The 22,576-nt window shown below is 39.6% G+C and overlaps 1 long non-coding RNA gene and 1 pseudogene across 2 annotated transcripts in view; one reads left to right on the forward strand and one right to left on the reverse strand.

The window, feature by feature from the left end:
- The first annotated feature begins 16,214 nt into the window (after positions 1-16,214).
- LOC309860105 overlaps positions 16,215-22,576 on the forward strand; it is a 74,050-nt gene continuing 67,688 nt past the window's right edge. The window contains exon 1 of the long non-coding RNA XR_014309150.1: positions 16,215-16,264. This is a non-coding gene — a long non-coding RNA (uncharacterized lncRNA). The remainder of the gene's footprint in view (positions 16,265-22,576) is intronic.
- LOC309858746 (cytochrome c oxidase subunit 4 isoform 1, mitochondrial pseudogene) lies at positions 16,308-16,822 on the reverse strand (annotated as a pseudogene). The gene has a single exon. The product of its transcript is annotated as a cytochrome c oxidase subunit 4 isoform 1, mitochondrial pseudogene (transcript).

Consider the following 22,576-nt stretch of genomic DNA (forward strand, 5'->3'; position numbering starts at 1 on the left):
TTAACTCCCGCCCTACACCCCCACCATGCTATAGATCCACACTGGCTTTCTTTCTGTATCGACCACAGGGCCTTTCCCCGTACTCTTTGTACTTGCAATGTTTTCCCTCAGTCCTCTTGGCTGATTTTATCCTCGCAGTCTAGTTTCAGACACAATAGTGCCATCTTATTTTCTGTATAACATTTATTACCGGCAAGTGTTTTCCTGTTTGTTCGTTTGTTTACTGGTTTCTTATAGGTGTTCTGCTACTACAATGTAATCCATGGGAATAGAGATCTTATCAGATTTATTTAGCTGTGAAAAGGCTACATTTAGAATAGGGCTTCGCTCAAGGTGCTACTCCATATATTTTTGCTAAATCAATAAATGAATAAACAAGAGAGAAATTGGCAAGGCTGATAAGGACTAAACTGATGAAGGTGGTTATCTCAGGCATGGGGCTGGTGAGCGTGGAGGGGAGGAGGAAAAGGCTTGAATATTTTTCTTTATACTCTTTCCCACCATAAATGGAGAAAAATGACTAGGGGTGATTTTAAGTTTCCTCTCTATGTTTTTATGTATTTTCCCAATTTTCTAAAATAAACATGTTTTACTCAGAAGTCAGAAAAGTGAAATAAAATGTAAACAGCGATTATAGTTATTCATCAACTTTTGCATTTTCAGAGAACTCTGGCCTTCACATTCTTGCACAAGCACCATTGCTTTCGTTTTCTACCAAGGACTTAATCATCTATCTTGGTGTAAAGCCATATATTAGAATATTTTCTGAATAGTTATCAGTCTGACTTTTCTTGGACATCACTAAGGAAAAGCACAAGATTTAGATGGTCTCCATGGTAACTAACTCAGGGCCAAGACTGATCCTTGAGGCTAACAACAGTGGTTATTCCAGCACAGGAACATTTTTTGGATTTACCCCAGGTTGGAAAGGGTCCTGTATGTTTAGTTATCTGAGCACCAGTCTCTGGAATGTTCTTTAGCCAAAGACTGCCTTACAAATGCAATCTTGATCCACCCGCCGAAGAGCCTTCTGCGTTGAAGCTGCTTCCTGTCTGTAAGATCTTGCCTTCACTTCATTCGTCTCCTCCCATCCAAATCTTACTCATCTTTGCTCCTCCAGTAAGAAGTTAACTCTTCGATGAAGTGAAACCTGCCTTCTATATTCCCTGCGCGAGCCCTGGTTCATTCTGCCTTACAAGTAGGAACTCTACATGGTTATTCTGCCCCTGAGTTATTGATGGCAAAGACCAGGGCAGGCAGAGAAACATTAAGAAATGTGATGGTTAATTTTCTGTATCACCTTGACTGGGCCTCAGGGTACCCAGATATTTGGTTAAACATTCTTTAGGATGTTTCTGTGAGGGGTGTTTCTGGATGAGGTCAATGTCTCAACTGGTGGACTGAGTAAAGCAGATTACCGTCCCTAATGTGGTGGGATCTCATCCAATCAGCTGAAGGCTGAATAGAGCAAAAAGGCTGAGTAAGAACTCTTCTTGCTTGACCGCTTTCAAGCTGGGACATCAGTCTTTTTCCTGCCTTTGGACTTAATCTGAAACATTGGCTCTTCCTGGGTTTTAAGCCTGATGACATTTGGACTAGAACTACACCATTAGCTACCCTGGTCCTTCCTAGTCTTCTCCACTCAGACTGGAACCACAGTATTAGGTTTCCTGTGTCTCCAGCTATAGATTTTTATATGTATACACACACACACACACACACACACACACACATATACATATACATATGTATCTCCTGACTAATACAATGAATGCAATTCTATTACATGTCAGACCCTGGGCTAAGAGGTGAGTTCCCCAGCTCTCTAGCATAAAAGGAGATAATAAACTTACTTCAATGTGGTAAGAGCTTTTAGCTAAATTGAATATCTACAAGATGTTGTGCAAGCACAGAAGGAGTGCCTACTTGCATAAGGAAATGAGAGGGCTTCACTAAAGAGTGACAAGAGCAACATTGTGGAAAATGACCCTGTATTGAGAAGACTGAAGAACTTGAACTCCAAATACATTCACCAACATGGATGAATTTCAGTCATAATTTTGAGTAGTTTAAAAAAATCAGACACAAAGGGGACATATGAAGATTCTGTGGGCATCCTTAAAACACAAGCCCTGATGTTGAACTTGGGAGGACAGTATCCAAAATGTCATCATTGGTGGTGATTACCTAATGTACAGACAACAACTGAAGAATGTCATTTGTCTTCTTAATAGGACAAAATTTTTTTCAACAACAATAAGTAGTAAAATTGGTTATTTTTTAAATTTGGTCTTTAGGTTAAGAAACAATGAACAATTTAAAAAGAAGACATTTCATCCCTATTGAAATTTAATAAATACTTCATTTATGAACTAAAATTCACCCTTCAAAAAAAAAATTGTACCTCACAGTTTCCAGTTTCATTGTGTTAAATTTTAAACACATATAAAAGCTCCAAATGGTCACATAGAATTACAGAATTGAAGCAACTTGAACTCTGTTTGTCTTTATTATGATTACTGCTCTATCGTGTTATTTTGAATCCACTTTTTAAATGTAGGAATATGTGTTTCCACAGAGGTGGAGACAAGAACTATGCATGAAGCAAGCTTGAATGATTCTGAGTTAAGAACTTATTCTGTAAAATGAATGCAAGTAGCTGAGTCTGTGTGTATTTGGCTAATTGTAGAAATGAAGTTCTTTGAGGATGTCTGGGAAGCTCAGTTGGTTAAGTATCTGCCTTGGGCTCAGGTATGATCCTGGGAGTCCCAGGTTTGAGTCCTATGCTGGGCTCTTACCTCAGAGGTAAGCCTGCTTCTCCCTCTGCCTGCTGCTCTTCCTGCCTGTGCAGGCTCTCTCTCTCTTTGACATAGATAAATAAAACCTTTAAAAAAAGAAAAAGTGAAGTTCTTTGAACTAGCTTCCACAACAAATAAAATGCTTATTACAGCAAAAGTTATAAAGGTTTGCTAACTTGATACTTACATGTAATACTAAAATTCAGCAATAGTAGCTACCGTTGTTCAGAATAACAGTGCTCAAACTTTTTGGTTTCAGGCGAAAAAAAAACCTTTTTGTTCTTAGGATGTTACTGCATTCTTACAAATCATTGAGCCCTTTGCTTTTGGTTTGTGTGTTATATCTATTCACCTTATTAGAAATTAAAACTGAAAAAAATTTAAATATTTCTTTTTAAACTAAATTTCCATCTTAAAAATGCATAATTCACTACTTATTAACATACATAATACAAATTTATAAAAAATAATTAATTTTCCAAAACCAAACACAAATTTTTAATAAGAATGACATCCTCTCATATTCATACAGCTGCAGTCTCATATGTGCTTCTGCATCTAATTTGTTGCAATATGTTATTCTAGTTAAAGTATATGAAAAGAATCTGGCCTCATACAAGTATGTAGCTGGAGAAGAGAGGGTCTTTAATAGCCTATTGAAATAATTATAGATATCAAAGACTTGATGCTACACTAAAACTTGACAAGAAATAGTTTCTTTCAGGTTAGTTTTAATGTGTTCTGAAACCACATAAACTTTTCATACTCTGTTACATTAAAATCTGTTGGCTTATCTTACATCCCAAATGCATCTTTTTTCTCATGCATGACTTTGTAACATTGGGCATTGGTGATTTGGAAAATATTATTCCCTCCAATTAATGCAGCTTTTCTAAATGTTGACACATTTCTTTTTACAATAGCAAAATGATCACATTTTTAAAAAATATTTTATTTATTTATTTGACAGACAGAGATCACAAGTAGGCAGAGAGGCAGGCAGAGACGGGGGCAGGGCTGGGGAAGCTGGCTACCTGCTGAGCAGAGAGCCTGATGCAGGGCTTGATGAGGGGCTCGATGCAGGGCTGGATCCCAGGACCCTGAGATCATGACCTGAGCCGAAGGCAGAGGCTTAACCCACTGAGCCATCCAGGTACCCCAAGATCCCATTTGTTAATTTCACCATTGATCTCAGAAAAACTGTATGTTTATGGAAGCTTTTAAGCTCACAATAGCAGATTCAGATTTCCAACATTCAATTTTGGTTTGAAAGCTCAAATTTTAGGTAATGAATATTTAAGTTGTTTTCTTTGATAATGTTAGGCTTACTTAGATCACTTTTGAGATAATAGTGCTAAATAACTAGGTCTGAATAACTATAGTCTATCAGCTATATATGTTGATATATATAGTTTAAGATGGCTCTACACCCAGCATGGAGCCCAATGTGGGTCTCAAACTCAGGACTCTGAGATCAAAACCTCAGCTGAGACCAGAAGTCAGACACTTAACCAACTGAGTCATCCAGGCGCCCCATCAGATATTTTTTTATAACTCAAAATGGTATTCCATAGAAGTGGCTAGATCAACTGTCAATTGAAATAATCACTACAGTGCTCCTCCTTCGGTTAGCAGAGTGCTTTAGACTTCATTACTCAAAAAAGATGGGTGCTTAAGAAAAAAAAAAAAGATGGGTGCTCAAGGGTTGAGATGTAATAAATTCTTTATTGTTTCCTTAAGGACATTCTTAAGTAACACTAGGTTTTTGTTAACTGTGAGTGTCTAGTGGTGAAGAATGAGATGTGTACCAGCACGATTTGTGCTACTCCTTCACTGTGGAGCAAGAAGCTCTACTCACCATTGTTTCTGGACCATCAGGGCACGTAGTCGACACAATGAGAAGGCAAAGAATGTTTTATGTTATTATGAAAATATTTTTACCCCATAGACTCTCTAAAAGGATTTCAGGTTACTTTAGGTCTGTGGATCATATTTCAGGTTTAGAACTTACACCAACAAATGATGTTTTTTCCTAAATGAGTATTTCATTATGACATTGTTTAGCATTTCCAGCCCACGGTAGTAAAGTACATACCGGCTTTTAGTCAGTTTTATTATTGCTTTTACATTCTTCACAGACAATACGATGTTTTATTGTCTGCACCCAGGACATACTTTTCTACTGTCCTGCCCTTGGTACACCAATGGATATTATGTGTGTGTGTGTGTGTGTATTATACATATATATGATATGTATATGTATATATGTATACATGTATATATCTACTTTTCTTTTAGAATTGAGTTCTTTATTAATGTATTTATTACAAACACTTCCTGTCAGTCAGCAGTTTGTTTTAAGGGTGTCTTTTGATGAACATAAATCCTTTTCTAATTTTTAATAAATTTTGATTTTAGAATAGCTTTTTTAAAAATTTATTTTTAAAGATTTTTATTTATTTGAGAGAGAGAGATAAAGAAAGCAAAAAAGAGCACAGACGGTGGAGAGGTACTGGGGGGCTGGAGTGGAAAGCAGACTCCCTGCTCAGTGGGAGGCCTGACGTGGGACTCGATCTCGGAACCCTGAGATCATGACATTTAACCGACTGAGCCACCCAGGGGCCCCTAGAATAGCTTTAGAGTTACAAAAGAGTTGCAGTGTGATAAGTTTCCTGTCTATCTGTAACCCAGTGTCCCCTAAGGTTAGTGTCTTGTATTACCACGCTCATCTGTCACAACTAGCAACCCAACCTCGACCTATTACAATGAGCTAAACTCTCGATTTTCTTTTCATTTCACTCATTTTTCTCATACTTAATTTTTCAGTTTTAGAATTCAGTTTGGGATACCACACTGAATTTGGTTATCCTGTCTTCCAACATCCCCTGTTCTGTGACAAATTCTTAGTCTTTCCATGTTTTGGATGACTTTGATGGTTTCAGAAGGTACTATTCTGATATTTTGTAGAATGTCCCTCAATTTGGGATTGTCTGATGTTTTTGTCATGGTTAGATGGCAGTTACAAGTTTTGTGTGGAAGGTCACAAAGGTGAAGTATCTTTCTCAAATTTAAAATGTGTATGTTGGCTCTTAATGAAGTTATATTAGTTTTCGTTAGGCTTAGTTTTTTAACCCCTTTATACATATTTTTGTGCTTTTCTTTTTTTAAAGTTTGTGTAAAAAATTGAGGTATAATTGGCATATATAGCATTGTATTAATTCCAGGTGTACAACATAATGATTTGCTATTTGTATATATTATGAAATGACCACCACAATAAGTCAGGTGATGGGTGACATCCATCACCATACATACTTGTAATTTTTTTTCTTGTGATAAGAATTTTTAAGATTTACTCTCTTAGCAACTTTCAGATATGCAATACACTCGTATTAAGTATAGTCACCATGCTTACATTACGGTCCCATGGGTTATTTATTTCATAATTGGAAGTTTGTACCTTCTGACCTCTCCACCCTTTTCTTCCTCCCCCAGTACTCCTCTGCTGGCAAACTTGACCTGAATTCATGAGCTTTTTTTTTTTTTTTAATTTACTTTTTAAAATTTAGATTCTATGTTTAATGAGATCATGTGGTATTTGTCTTTCTCTGTCTCTATTTCACTTGGAAGAATGCCCTCAGGTTCTATCCGTGCTGTCACAAGTGGCAAGATTTCATTCTTTTTTATGGCTGATTAATACTCACTTGAATACATAACCATAATTTCTTTATCCATTCATCCATCGATGGACACCTATGTTGTTTCCATATCTTGCCTATTGTTAATAATGCTATAGTGAACATGGTGTGATATCGTTTTGAGCTAGTGTTTTTGTTTGCTTCAGGAAAGTCCCTAGGTGTGGGAATGCTGGATCCTACGGTAGGTCAATTTTCAATTCTTTGAGGAAACTTCATACTGTTTTCCATAGTAGCTGTACACCACAAAACAGTGCACAAGGATTTCCTTTTCTCTCTATCCTCACCAATACTTGTTATTTCTTGTTTTTTGGATTCAGAAATACTTAAATTTTTTTAAAGATTTTATTTATTGGGGCGCCTGGGTGGCTCAGTGGGTTAGGCCTCTACCTTCGGCTCAGGTCATGATTCCAGGGTCCTGGGATCGAGATTTTATTTATTTATTTGACAGACAGAGATCACAAGGAGGCAGAGAGGCAGACAGAGAGAGAGGGGAGGAAGCAGGCTCCCCACTGAGCAGAGAGCCCAATGTGAGTTTCCATCCCAGGAGCCTGGGATCATGACCTGAGCCGAAGGCAGAGGCTTTAATCCACTGGGCCACACAGGCGCCCCCAGAAATACTTAATTTTTTGACATGAAATCTAATTTAATAATCTTTTACAATATGTTCTTTTATGCTTATTCCAGGATTGTATTCCTGGCATAAATTACACTTGGTCATAATATATTTATTATCTTTTTTATACAAAGGAGAAAATCCATATAATCATCTCAGTAGACACCAGGGAAAAAAGTTGATAAAATTTAGCAAGTCTTCATGAACTTTTAGTAATCTAGAAATAGAAGGAAACTGGTGTTATGCTGATCTTATAAAATTAATTGAATCTATTCTCGCCTCTTTTCTACTCTGTGGGAGAGGTTTTTCGTTTGGTTGATTGGTTCGTTTTGTTTTAAATACTGTGTGTTTTTTTTCCTTAAATGTTCAAAAGAATTCACTACTGAAGCTATTTTGACTTTAAGTTTTCTTTGTGGGACGTTTTTAAATTAAGGGACGCAAAAATTTGAATAAAAAATTTTTTTATTCAAATTTTTTATTTCTCCTAGTATTAGCTTTGGTAAGTTGTGTTTTTCAAAGCATTTGTCCATTTCAACTACATTTTTTCACAGCTTTATTGAGATATAATGAATATGCCATTAAATACTCCCATTTAAAATATAAAATAAAAATTTTTTAGTATATTTTCCAAGTCCTGCAACTACCACCACAACCTAATTTTAGAACATTTCCATCCACCAAACAGAAACTTCATGCCAGTTTGCAATCACACCCACGTCCAACCCCAGGCCTAGGTAACCACTAATTTACTTTCTGTCTCCATAGATTTGCCTTGTCATTTCATATAAATGGAATCATATATGATGTGGTGTTTTATATTTGACTTCTTTCACTTACTGTATGTTTTCATGAAACTTAATTTTTTTAAGTTCACGTGTATTATAGCATGTGTCAGTACTTTTATTTTTTTTAAGATTTTATTTATTTATTTGCCACAGAGAGAGTTAGAGAGTACAAGTAGGGGGAGCAGCAGAGGGAGAGGAAGAAGCACACTCCACTGAGCAGGGAGCCCAATGAGGGGCTCGATCCCAAAACCCTGAGATCATGACCTGAGCCGAAGGCAGACACTTAACCAACTGAGCACTCAGGTGTCCCTCTTTTTTTTAAATTTTCTTTTTAAAATAAATTTTGATTGAAAAGTATAACATATTTACAGAAAGATGCACATATTTTTTTAAAATATTTTTTAAAATTTTAAAACCTGAGCCGAAGGCAGCGGTTTAACCCACTGAGCCACCCAGGCGCCCTTAAAGAATTTTTAAAAATTCTTTTAAAAAAGAATTTTTTATAGTAAACACTTTCATGAAACCACCAGACACATCAAGAAATAGAACATTAGGTTGGGACGCCTGGGTGGCTCAGTTGGTTAAGCAGCTCCCTTCAGCTCAGGTCATGATCCCAGCGTCCTGGGATCGAGTCCCACATCGGGCTCCTTGCTCAGCAGGGAGCCTACTTCTCCCTCTGCCTCTGCCTGCCATTCTGCCTGCCTGTGCTCGCTCTCTCCCCATCTCTCTCTCTGATAAATAAAATCTTTAAAAAAAAAAAAAAAAGAAATAGAACATTAGGGGCGCCTGGGTGGGCTCAGTGGGTTAAAGCCTCTGCCTTTGGCTCAGGTCATGATCCCAGGGTCCTGGGATCGAGCCCCCAATTGGGCTCTCTGCTAAGCAGGGAGCCTGCTTCCTCCTCTCTCTCTGCCTGCCTCTCTGCCTACTTGTGATCTCTGTCTGTCAAATAAATAAATAAAATCTTAAAAAAAAAAAGAAATAGAACATTGGTTGGACTGCAGTAGCCTCTTCATGTCTCATTCTCAACTTTGCCCCTTTTTATAAGAAACCAATATCATTGGTAATACCATAGAAATTAGTTTAGAATAAAAATGGAATCATGTAGAATGCATTATTCTGTATCTGCTCTAAATCAGCTATATGCATTTTTAAAAACTTTTTTTTTTTAAGATTTTATTTATTTATTTCCAAGAAAGAGGGAGCACAAGCAGGGGGAGGCGCAGAGGGACAAACAGAGGGACAAGCAGACTCAATGAAGGGGGAGCCTGATGCAGGGCTCAATTCCAGGACCCCGAGATCATGACCTGAGCCAAAATCAAGAGCTGGCTGCTTAACTGACTGAACCACCCAGGCACTCCTGGCACTTTTCTATTTTTGAAAACTTTTAAGAGCAGGTTCACAACATCGTTGAGAGGAAGATAGAGATTTCCCATATACTTCTTGCCCCTACACATACATAACCTGCCCATTAACAACATCAGTTATCAGAGTGGTGTATTTGTTACCAAGAATGAACCTACACTGACACATTTTCAATCACCCAAAGTCCATGGTTAACCTTAGGGTTTCATATTTGGTACATACTGTGGGTTTGGATAAGTGTGTAATGACATACCTCCATCATTATAATATCATCCAGAGTATTTTCACTGGCCTAAAAATCTACACAGGGTTTTTAAATTGTTGAATGTTATTACACTGTATAGTTACATACCACACTTTGTTTATCCATTCATCAGTTGATAGACAGTTGGGTTGTTTCCACCTTGGGGCTATTATGAATAATGCTGGTAGGAACAAATATAAGTGTAAGTCTCTGTACAGACATTCATTTCTCTTGTGTTGATATGTAGGAATGGAATTGCTGAGTCATATGGAAACTCTGTGTTTAACATCTTGAAAGATTTTTCAAAAGCAGTTTGTACCACCTTTTTAAATATTTTATTGTGCCATATATATGAGGGTGGCAATATATGAGAGTTCCAGTTTTTCAACATTTTTGCCCACAAAATGGGGCAAATGTGTTTTCCCCCAAGTTATAGCCACCTTAGTGTCTGTGAAGTATGATCTCATTGGGATTTTGATTTGCATTTTCCTGAAGACTACTGATGTTGAGCCTCTTTTTTAGTTTATTAACGGATTTGCATGTTTTCTTTGGAGAAATGTTTATTGAAATTTGTTTCCCATTTGTCTTGTTTTAATCTTCCAAAGTGTATTTATTAGATCCCTTTTGGTTGCATGTGACAGAAACCTCTACCTTAGATGAAAGAACAGAATGTACTTTGAGGACAATGTTGGGGAGATATATTCATGTTATGCGGTGAAACACAGGAAAGACCGGACACAGACCCTGGGGACTGTAGGATACCCAGGCAATCCTCTACCCATTGTTTATCTCTCCTTCTCAGTTGTTTCATTCCCATCTCTCATAGAGTTTGTCCTTCCACTCTTTATTGAGAATTATTCCTAGGCTCCCCTCTCTCCATTTTAAAAGCCCAATCAGATATCTCTTAGTCATATTCTATTTTTCTAGGGGAGAGATTCTAATTATCCCAGCTTGGTTTATTTAGCCACCCTTAGAAGAAAGAGCTGTGACCCAGAGTGTGGTAGCCCAGATGATAACCATGTAGATTCAGGGCCGATGTTTGCAATTACAGCCCTCTGGCACCTGATGTGTGTGTGTGTGTGTGTGTGTGTTGCACGCATGCACATTGAGCAGAGAAGTATTTTAGCATTTTTAAAAAGCTGGGGGTAGGGTCGGGTACTAGCAAAGAAGAATATATAACAGGGATATATGTGGTCAGGAAAGTATAAATATTGGGGCTCCTGGGTAGCTCAGTCAATTAAGTACCCAACCTTGATTTTGGCTTCTCATGGCCTAAGGGCTGTGAGATTGAGCCTTGCGTTGGGCTCAACTTTAGGCATGGAGCCTGCTCAAGATTCTCTATGCCTCGGGATGCCTGGGTGGCTCAGTTGGTTAAGCATCCACCTTCAGCTTAAGTCCTAGAGTCAAGTCCCGAAACAGGCTCCTTGCTGAGCAGTGAGCCTGCTTCTCCCCCTGCCTGCCATTCCCCTGCTTGTGCTCTCTCTCTCTTTCTCCCTCTGACAAATAAACAAATAAAATCTTAAAGAAAAAAAAAGATTCTCTCCCTCTCCCTCTGTCCCTTTCCCCACCTCTCTCCCTATTTTTTTTTAAAGATATATATATTTATTATTTGACCCATTGCAGAAAAAATTTGCTGATCCCAATGTAGGGGGAGGGGAATAACTTCCCCAAAAGAGATATATTGATCTGCCAACAAAAGAAATCTGGGGTGCCTGGGTGGCTCAGTGGGTTAAGCCGCTGCCTTCGGCTCAGGTCGTGATCTCAGGGTCCTGGGATTGAGTCCCGCATCGGGCTCTCTGCTCAGCAGGGAGCCTGCTTCCTCCTCTCTCTCTCTCTCTGCCTGCCTCTCTGCCTACTTGTGATCTCTCTCTGTCAAATAAATAAATAAAATTTAAAAAAATAAAAATAAAAGAAATCTGTAGGCTATTCATTCCACAGCATATTAAAATGAACCCATGTTCAATCTGCTTGGGAAACCAGATCGCAAAATTAAAAGGACTTCTGTGTTGCAAGGCTTCTCATAGTATTTGATATGTTAGAAAACATTATGAATCTTCAACAATCCTTTTTTAGAATTTTATTTTATTTTTTTATTTTTAAAGATTTTTTTTTTAATTTAACAGAGATCACAAGTAGGCAGAGAGGCAGGTAGAGAGAAAGAGAAGGAAGCAGGCTCCCCGCTGAGCAGAGAGCCAGACTTGGGGCCTGATCCTAGGATCCTAGGATCACAACCTGAGCTGAAGTCAGAGACTTTAACCCACTGAGCCACCCAGGTGCCTAATTCTAACTAACAACCCTCAGATCAGGAGTCAGAGGCTTAATCAACCAAGGAGTCAGATGCTTAACCATCCAGATGCCCATTCAATAATCTTTAAAAGGAAGATACAATGTTTTTTCCCATATATACTTGACCATAGAACTTAATTTCCTCTTACTTCCAAGGAAATAGTATTTCATGGAATATACTTTGAGTAAACTTTTTAAAAATTTTTTTAAAAGATTTTGTTTATTTATTTATTTTAAAGATTTTTTTAAATTTATTTATTTGACAGAGAGAAATCACAAGTAGTTGGAGAGGCAGGCAGAGAGAGAGAGGAGGAAGCAGGCTCCCTGCTGAGCAGAGAGCCCGATGCGGGGCTCGATCCCAGGACCCTGGGATCATGACCTGAGCCGAAGGCATCGGCTTAACCCACTGAGCCACCCAGGCACCCTTGTTTATTTATTTGACAGAGATCATGAGTAGGCAGAGAGGCAGGCAGAGAGAGAGAGGAGGAAGCAGGCCCCCGTGTTGAGCAGAGAGCCTGATGCGGGGCTCGATCCCAGGACCCTGGGATCATGACCTGCGCCAAAGACAGAGGCTTTAACCCACTGAGCCACCCAGGTGCCCCTTGAGTAAATTTTTATGAAAGAGCTCCTGCATGCTCTAATGTGGGCTTTGTTTCCAGTCATCCTTCAAGTTGAGTTCAACAATAACTTTGTAGCAGGCCTGAGATGCTATGTGTAATGGAAGCCCACAATGAACAACACATTCTCTGTCTTCAGGGAATTTTTAGTCTAGTGGAGGAGACTGATAAAGATAACCTATTATAAGGGGCCAAAGAGTGCCTTAAAGGATAACAGTATCTAGAAACCCAGAGAAGGGGCACCACCTCAGCCTCATGGCGTAGAGGTGGGAACATCAGGAAAGTCTTTCATGAAGACATGGTGACTGAGTTGAACCTTAAAGATCAACCAGCGGAAGTTTACCAGGTGCAAAGGAAGAACAAAAGGTGAGCTTATGCACAGAGGCAGATAGAGGCAGTGGCATTAGATAGAATTGAATCATTTTAAGAGTAACCGGGTAGGACTCAGTCATTGATTAGGTACAGAAGATGAGAGAAGGGATGGCACAGAAAATAACTCTTAAGGTTAGGAGTTGGACAGTTGGGTGGGAGCCCATGATGAATTCAGTTTTGGATCTTTGGAGTTTGGATTCTTTGGATCTTTAGAGCCCTATCAGCCATCCTACTGGAGATGGCCTGCAATGTTGGACATATGAGGCTAGAGCTCAAGAGAAAGATCTGGATTGGATTACAGATGAAGAAGTTGTTGTCATACATATGATAGTTAAAACTGTTTCCTTATTTTAAAATTAGGTTATTTGTGTTAATATTGAGTTATAAGATTTCTTTACATATTCTGGATACAAGTTCCTTACCAGATAGAGTTTTGTAAATATTTTCTGTGCGTTCTCTTTCAGTTGATTGATGGTATTTTTTGACATCCAAAACCATATTCTATAGTTTTCTATGAGTCTGGCTAATGCTGTTTTTAATTATCAACTGCATAATTCCATGTAACTTTAAAACTTAAGGAGGTTTAGTTTCTTTACTGGCAAAATGTCGGCTGCTGACTCCCATACCCTTGGTAAGGGCTCCTTTTTTTTTTTTTTTTTTTTTGTTCCTCGGCTCTGTTTTGTAGATAGAACTTATAGGAAGTAATTTTGTATTGGGAAGTTTTATAGTCCACTTTAGCTTTTTGCTGGGACAGGAACAACTTTAAGGTCATAGCTGTTTATATGCAGATCATATCCAGATTCACACATCCACTATCTACTGTTCATCAGAGTCAGCTGGGGATTCTGAAAAATCTTAATCACAAGGCTGCAACCAAGACCAATTTAATCAGAAAGGGCAGGGGGACCCAGGTATCAGTGGCTTTGAAAGCTGTCCATGTAATTCCTCTATTTATTTGAAGTTGAGAGCTACTGTGCTGGACATCATTTCATTCATTCGTTAGTTGAACAAACACTCTTTGAAGATTGGCTGTGTTCTAGTACACTGTCAGGTGTTGGGTATTTAAAGGTCAATAAGACAAAAATAGTCTGTTTAAAATCTAGCCGGGAAAGACAGATGCTAAACAAAACATATGAATAATCATTTAAAAAAATTTTTAAAAAGATTTTATTTATTTATTTGACAGGGAGAGATCACAAGTAGGCAGAGAGGCAGGCAGAGAGAGAGGAGGAAGCAGGCTCCCTGCTGAGCAGAGAGTCAGATATGGGACTTGATCCCAGGACCCTGAGATCATGACCTGAGCCAAAGGCAGAGGCTTAACCCACTGGGCCACCCAGGCACCCCTGAATAATCATTTCCTGCAGCTGTGAACTAAGTGTTTAGTAGCTATCTCTGTTCAGATTTCCCAAGTTCATGGTGTCAAAAACTGAACTCTTCATCACTCTGTCCAAATCATTTCATCCTTGTATAGTTTCTAACCTGGTAATGTCCATTTCAGTCACCCAAACCTTGATAGTTACCTCTCTCCTTTATGTTTCTCATTCAATTAGTGCCCTATTGCTGCCTCCATCACGTCCTGTAACGGATTCTTCTCTCAGTCCCCCTTCCTGATATCTGAGGGCAGGTCCGCACATCTCATACCTAGATGACTGCAGTTAACTCCACCAATTCTAGATTGGTTCCCTTCCAATCCAGTCTCCATTATGTCATCGGAATGATTATGCTCGAATGCAAGTGTTTAATGGATCCTCCATACTGACACGATAAAATCCAGCTCTTTGCATGTACCTCTAGGATCTGACCATTTTGGAGGCCTTATCTCCAGCACAAAAACCACTCTCCTCTTACGCTAATTGCTTTCGTTATATTGTTTGCTTATGTATTGCTACATAACAAACCATCTCAAAACTCAGTGACATAAAACCACAACTGTTTATGACCTAAGAATCCCAGAATATAATTTCTACCATATTTTATTAATGAGGCAAGTCACTAAGACCAATCCAGAGTGGAGGAATTAGACCCCACCTCTCACTAGAAGTAGCAAAGAATTTGTCATAGCAAAGAATCTGCCATACCAAGGGCATCTAGTGAACCATAGGTCTTTTTTTCTTTTTTCTCTTCCTTTTTTTAAATAAATAAATATATTTTTTCCTTTCTTTTCTGTTTCATTTTTATCAGGTCTATTTTTTTCTAATTTTATTCCATTTGCCTTTTCCCAGTTTGTCAGCTTGGCAGCTATATGCTCTTCCAGACTTAACTTCAGTGTCACAAAGCCTTTCTTGAGTGACAGGGCAACTGCATGATGTTTTTCCAATGACTTAGCATTTACTCAGTACAAGGCAACATGCCCCCCAAAAGAATAAACCAAGCCCTGGCGGAGCTGATTCTTCTCCCTTTTCTGCCATGACTGTATATTGTACTTATGCCTATGTCACATTTGTTTCATGGTTATAAATATGATTGCTCTGCTACTACAGAGACCTCCTCAAATTCTCTGGTTTCATCTAAATTCTCTCATTTGCAGGTAATTGAAACCATTGTAAGAAAAAAGAAATGTATGGGAGGAGAACAATATTGATTATCTGGGGATTATGAAATTGATTTTTTTTTTTAAAGGGAGGAATGGTGCTGGTATCTGGCGTGATGATCCAGGCAGAAAATAATACCAAGTGGTTTTACTCTTACTCCCCTTACTCTTTCCCTGTCTTCCTTCCTCTCCGTACTCTTCTCTCATCTTCTCTTCCTTTACGCCTCACACTGCTTCAGGCTGTGTAGTGGCTTCCTTCACTCCTACTGCAGACATTGTTCCCCCACATGATGAATCTTTTGGCTATGATGGTACTAGGTTTTCAGAATGGTGTCCCCAGTGGTAAATGACAGTCTTTGCTATTAGTCCCAGAAGAAAATTCTTGAAAGGAAAGTCACTAAGGCCAGGGGAATGGAGCACTGCAGTTGGCCAGTGCTGCCATGCTGGGGAAGGGCTGGTCTCTTATCAAAAATGTGGCAGAGAATTGTCTCAGGTCAAAAACCACTGGTTACCTTGCTTTCATCTCTGTTTCCCCACAGCTCTGCAGAGTTATTGACACATAGCAGGAGCTTCCTAAATCTTTATTGCAGGAAATGAATGAATGGAGGAGTTGATGAATGAGTGAATGAATCCTTGACTTACAATGTTTTCCTCTCTGCACCAAAGTCCTAATTCTGTGAAACTCTCTCAGACATTTCTCGCTGATTACAGAAGAAGTCAGGAATTCTGCTGTTTAACCAGTTCATGACCACTCTGTGTGAACCTGCCTTATAGGTAAAGACACATGAAAGAACATGACTAAAATACCAAATTGCTAGGCTTTATTTTGTTTCATCTTTAGTCTGGGTTTTTAATTTTTTTATTTTTTCCCCACATAGACTGCTCATTTATTAGTGCTGGTGCTACAACGCAATGGTTTCCAGTGAAGATGCTGAGCTGCATGGAGGTGGCAGAATAAGGTGAGGTTCAGATAAGTGAGTGGTGGGCTCCTAGTTCTTCTACTCATTCGTCATAGTCCCACTTGGCTGAGAAGCCCTGAATCAGGCTGACCTTTGTGTCGAGCATCCTCTTGGTGGCTTGGCCACCCACTCCTCTTTAAAGGTGTGCGGGATGGGGCCATACACATAGTGCTTCTCCCAAATCAGAATGAGAACGGCAAAGCTGATGAAGAACATGCCCCCAACTGTCTTCCACTCATTCGTGTTCCTCTTCATTTCAGTAAAGCTCTCATTGAATTTGATGCAGTACCATTCAACTTTTTCATCAATGGATAGGCCACTCCAGGGACCCTTCTCCTTTCTTTCAAGACCTCTTCTCCTCTGGCTGGCAGAGAAGTTCTTGACGTGGGCCACATAGAGCAGAGAGTAGTCATACCAGTCAACGTAATTCAGGAGAGCATAGTTTTCACTCTTCAGGACATCTCCATGTGCTCCAACACACACTGAGGTGGAAATGGCTCCCTTGCCAATCAGGCTAAACACTCTGGTAGACAAAATTCTGCCATTGCCACCTGCCATTGCCTACTGCGACCACTGTGACCACCCTCTGTGCCCTACTCTGGGTTTTTTAGATGAGGCAAAATTTGGTAAGTGTGGTACATCCCTGTGAAAGATCGTCCAGGAAATCAGAGAGCTTCCAGGGGAGTCAGTGCCAGAGTTGGAGTTCAAGCGTAGCTGTGAGTGTCAGCAGTGTCTCATTACCAGCATCATGAGCTCACCTGGAAAATTGCTGCAGTTTCTGGAGACCTCCTCACAGGCAGCCATCAATCCATAGCTTCTCTCAAAGGTTGGTGTCTGAGCAGCAAGCTTTTGAACATTCTTCTTGAGATCTTTGATTCACATTCACTGTATTCCGAGAGATGAGAGAAAGTGGGAGACTGTTCATGATTTCACTCTCACCAGAGGTTTTTCTTTAGCCACTAGTTAGAAGAGAGAGTCAGAATCTTACAGAGAAAGAGAAAGAAAGGCTAAATGCTTTCTGTAGCTCTCCTACATTCTCAGAGTAGGTCTAAGCTCATCCACCAGGTTGTGTTTTGTTTCTGTTCTTGTTTTTTCAGGACATGCTGGCTGCACTCAGTAAGTGCTAAGTCAGAGGAAAAACAACATGTAATACCCCCAACATGTAATAGTCAAAGAAACACTATGCCACTGGTATTATCATTGGGCTCTCACCTCAAGAGCCCAGATTCCCTGATTCATCAAGACACTAGGATGGTGATAAATAAGCCAAGTCTTTGCATTTGGTAGCCCTTTTTTTCTTTTCTTTTTTTTTTTAAGATTTTATTTATTTATTTGACAGAGAGAAATCACAAGTAGATGGAGAGGCAGGCAGAGAGAGAGAAAGGGAAGCGGGCTCCCTGCTGAGCAGAGAGCCCGATGCGGGACTTGATCCCAGGACCCTGAGATCATGACCTGAGCCGAAGGCAGTGGCTTAACCTACTGAGCCACCCAGGCGCCCAGGTAGCCCTTTTTTTCTGATGGAGGACACAATCAAAGCTAGAAACAATTACGTGGAAATAAATACACTTGTGAGATAGTTTCAGTTAATGATAAATGCTATAAACATGTGATTTATAATGTGTTGAATGGAATAGGATTTAGGGCAGACTTTAGGGTTGATGACTAGAGAAAGTGCTCTGAAGAAGTAACTTTTGAGTAGTGAGACCGGAATGAGAAGAAGGAGTCAATTATGTGAAGACCCACTGAAGAAGGAAGAACAGATGTCAGAGAGGGTGAACTTGATGTATTCAAGAGACATGAAGAAGGTCCTTGCACTGACCTAGGGGAAGAGGGTAGGTAGGGCCAGGTCATGAGAGACCTTGTAAGCCAGGCAGAAACTTTGTATTTTATCTTAATTGTAGTGGAGGATTTTTAACAGGCAAGTTACATAATTAGACTCATGCCCTTTATCTGTGTCATCCAATATAGTAGCCACTAGTCTTATGTGGTTATTCAAATTTAAATCAATTAAAATGAAATAAAATTTAGTTCCTAAGTTACACCAGACACATTTAAAATAGCTATATGTGGTTACTGGCAGCTGTATTGGAAGTGTAGGCATAGAATACTTCCACTGGAAGTGTAGGCATAGACCATTTCCATCATTGCAAAAAGTTACTGTTCTAGAGAGAATGGAAGCAATTAGAGGCTACTGCTAGTTCAAGTTAAAGACATTGATATCTTAGACAAGGGGTTGTAATAGCTGAGATAGTGAGCAGTGTTGTACTTCAGGTAGAGTTGGAAGGTAAAGTCCATAGGGAATGAATGGAAGAGATGAATTAGCTATATTTGCAGGTCTACTTTGGCAGAGTTAGGAGGATTAGAAATATTTACATGTGGAGGAAATAGATCTCTGTTGGCTCAATGGAATAGAACTCATCCTTCACCTGGGAGAGAGCAAGAACTTTTAAAAATCATGGAAATGCATGCATGACCAAAAATATGGTTGCAGGTATTGGTGAGGAACTAGTAGATTTTGAAAGTTGTAGATACTTTGGATTGACAGGTCAGTGGGGTCTATCACTAAGGTAATAGAACTCATTCTCAGGGAATTTTGATCACTGTTGATGGATGTCCTACAAATCTCATTTCTGATTTCAAAGAGATCATCTTTTTCAAGTCTTCTCCAAAACAAAACAAAACAAAGCAAACAAAACAACAACTAGGTTTTTTTTTTTTTTTTTGCCATTAAAAAAACTACTTACCTTTCTCTAAAGTTCAATCTGATGCTACAGGTACTAAAGGTCATTAACAAGGCGGGGGGGGGGGGAGGTGCCTGGGTGGCTCAGTTGGTTAAGAGTCTGCCTTCAGCTCAGGTCATTATCCCAGGGTCCTGGGATCTAGCCCCCTGTTGGGCTTCCTGCACAGTGGGGAGTCTGCTTCTCTCTCTGGTCCCTCCCCTCTCCAGCTTGTGCTCTCTCTCTCTCTCTCAAATAAATAAATAAAATCATAAAATAAAAAAGAAATACTAGGGTACTGGGTGCCTGATTATGTTCTTTGCTGGGAAATTAGTAAATTAAAAACCGTAGGAGCAGATATTCCACTGTGGTTCCTATTCCTATTCATAAAAGGATTTATTTGTGGAGAATAGGCCTTCACTGGAGAAGGATTTACAAGGTCAAATCTGAAATGCTCAGTTGACACCTTAAGGACTCTGTGATACCAGACAAATTATTTACCACCTTTGAGCCTTCATTTCCTCACCTATGAAATGAGATTAGAAATCTCTGTTGCCTTTTATAAATGTTATGAGATTAAAATTAGATGAAGAAGTGATAACACCATTTGACATTTATTAAAATACTTATTATGTGCCAGGTACGGTGTTAAGCAGTGTGATGAAGCTGTGACAGACTCTGTGCTAAACTTAGTAGCTTAAAACAACAACCCTTTTATTTACTCATGATTCTGTGAGTCAGCAATTTGGGATGGACTTCGCTGAATGGTTTTTCTGCTTTTCTTGCTTGTGTTATGCATGTGGCTGCAAATTAATCTGGCAGCTCTGATAACCTAACTTGTCCCCTCTCCTATGTCTCGCAATTGGTGGTAGCTGTAAGCGGCTTGGTATAAGGACCCACCGCTAGGACAGCTTGTCTCTCCTTCACTGACCTCTTATCCTCTAGTAGCCAGGCCAGGCTTCTTCATCTGGAGGTTCCAGGGCAGAATTCCAAGAAGTAAGAGCAGAAGCTGCAAGGATCATTGGATTCTAGACTTAGAAATGCCACATATCACTTCCATGACATTCTATCTATCAAAGCAAATTACAGGTAGACCCAGATCCAAGGGTAGGGTAATAAACTGTATGCTTTTATGGGGGGAGAGGAAAAATCATGGTGCAAATGGGCAGGCATAGTCATCTCTGTGAACAATCTACTGTGCTTGTCAACATACAACCTCATCTAACCTGCACAGCAATACTGCTTTCCTCATTGGAGAGATGAGGAAATAGGCACAATGAAGTTGAATAACTTCCTCAAAGTCACATAGTCAGTCAGTGCCTAAGCTGGGATACGAACCCAGACAGCCTGACTCTGGAGGCCATGCTCTTTTATTAAGTTCTTACAGTGAAATTCACATTATGATAGAGACTACTTGTGCTTCCTTTGTCCAGTTCCTTCCTTCTAGGGCACAGGATAGACTACGCTTCCTCTTACAGTTTTTTTTTTTTTTTTAAAGATTTTATTTATTCATTTGACAGAGAGAGATCACAGGTAGGTAGAGAGGCTGGCAGAGAGAGAGAGAGAGAGAGAGAAGCAGGCTCCCCACTGAGCAGAGAGCCCGATGCGGGACTCCATCCTAGGACCCTGAGATCATGACCTGAGCCGAAGGCAGCGGCTTAACCCACTGAGCCACAGGCGCCCCCCCCCCTTATAGTTTAAGTGAGGTCACATGATTGGTTCTGGGCCAATGGAGGCATTTAAGAGCAGGTATAAATTCTTCATTCTCCTTTATCCTTTTCCTCTATGACTCTAGAAACCAAGGATTGATTGAAGTTGTGGAACTGTAAGAAGTAGATCCAATTGCTGAGTTATGATTCAAAAGGAAGCTGCCCAATCTGCAGCAGAAAAGAAAATTGCATGTGTTAAGCCACTGAGTTTTTGAGATTTATTATTGTAGTGAAGCCAATTCTCTCCTTATTAATACAAGCCTCACTGTATTTCCTACTTGTAATGCAAAGCCATAATCTTATAAAAATTTCAATTGAACAAGAAAGAATAGAGAAAAATTTAAAAATCATTCCAAGTTCTACAACCCAGGGTCAACAATTCTCCATCTCCTCATGAATATCATGAAAGATAATTCTCTATGTATAAGAATATATGCACAATTTATGTAAATAAGTTCTTTTATCATCAAACAATGTAATTTCAGAGTTGTTCTTGGTCAAATTAATAGCAACCTATGTAGGAAGCGCTTTAAAATGTATAACATACAAGAGGAAGGTTTTGAGAATACACAGTCTAGGGGTTAAGAGTGTGAGTTCTATATCTTGAGTGCTTGATTTCAAATCCTCACCCCATCACTGACTTTGAGAAATTTACTTACTCTTTCTATGCCTCAATTTCTTCACCTGTAAAAGGGGGCGATAATAATGGTACTTATTATACAGTGATTTGTACATTTCATCTAGATGTGCAAAGAAAATGTAGTTTCTATACTTTCTATAAGAGATCTTTCTCATAACCCACTGTGAGATAGCAGAGGGCTGTTCTGAGGGGGTGGAAGAAACCACGTTACTGTCTTCTGGTTTTGAAAGACTTCCAAGGAAGTATTTAGCCAGTCAAAAATCCATCTTCATAATGGAGCTATTGCCCCCTTCCCTTATATTTTCCCCAAAGGAGGTATAAAGAAAACCTGTCTTCCTCTTACGATTCTCTTTTCCTCTCAGGTTGCTGCCTCACTCACAACACCTCTGACACAGCTGTGTGGGAGTTTTCCTTCACCAAGCAGTTCTCTGCAATATCACCTGGATGTCCTGTAATTTAACTAGTTGGGACGCTATCCACCTGGAGGTAGAATCAGATCTTACACGTTAAGGGCTCAACCCTGCAACTGTCCCGACACTACCTCACACACCACTTGAAAGCCCAGGTTGTCACCTGTACTTGACCCACACGCTCCAAACCAGAACTTCTCACAACCCCCTCCTTGGGTTCAATTAATTTGCTAGAGTGGCTCACAGAACTCAGGAAAACAGCTTACTTCCTGGTTATCAGTTTATTATAAAAAATATGATAAAAGATGCCGATGGACATCCAGATGAAGGAGAGGCATGTGTAGGACAAGGTATGTAGGAAGGAGCATGGCGTTTCCATGCCCACTCTTCCAGGACCTCTATGTGCTCTTCACACCCCATGCTTTTGGGATTTTTACGGAGGCTTCCACAGGTGAGGAATGATTGATCATTAACTCCATTTTCAGCCCTTCTCCCTTATCTGGAGAAAGTGGGGTGGGACACAAAATTCTAAGCTTCTTATCATGGCTTGGTCTTTCTGGTGACTAACTATCCATTCAAGAGCCCATCAAGAGTCCCTTCCTTGGAACAAAAAACATTCACCTAGAAAATTCCAAGGGATTTAGGAGCCCTGTGTTAGGTATGGGGTCAAAGACCAAACATTAGAACAAAAGATACTCCTAGTGCTTTTTTTTTTTTTAAGATTTTATTTATTTATTTGAGAGAAAGTGAGAGAGCACGAGTAGAGGGAAGGGGCAAAAGGGGAAGCAGGCTCTGTGCTGAGCTGGGAGTCAGATCCAGGACTCGATCCCAGGACC

This window comes from Mustela nivalis (assembly GCF_964662115.1).
Source record: "Mustela nivalis genome assembly, chromosome: 2".
Classification (NCBI taxonomy): Eukaryota; Metazoa; Chordata; class Mammalia; order Carnivora; family Mustelidae; genus Mustela; species Mustela nivalis.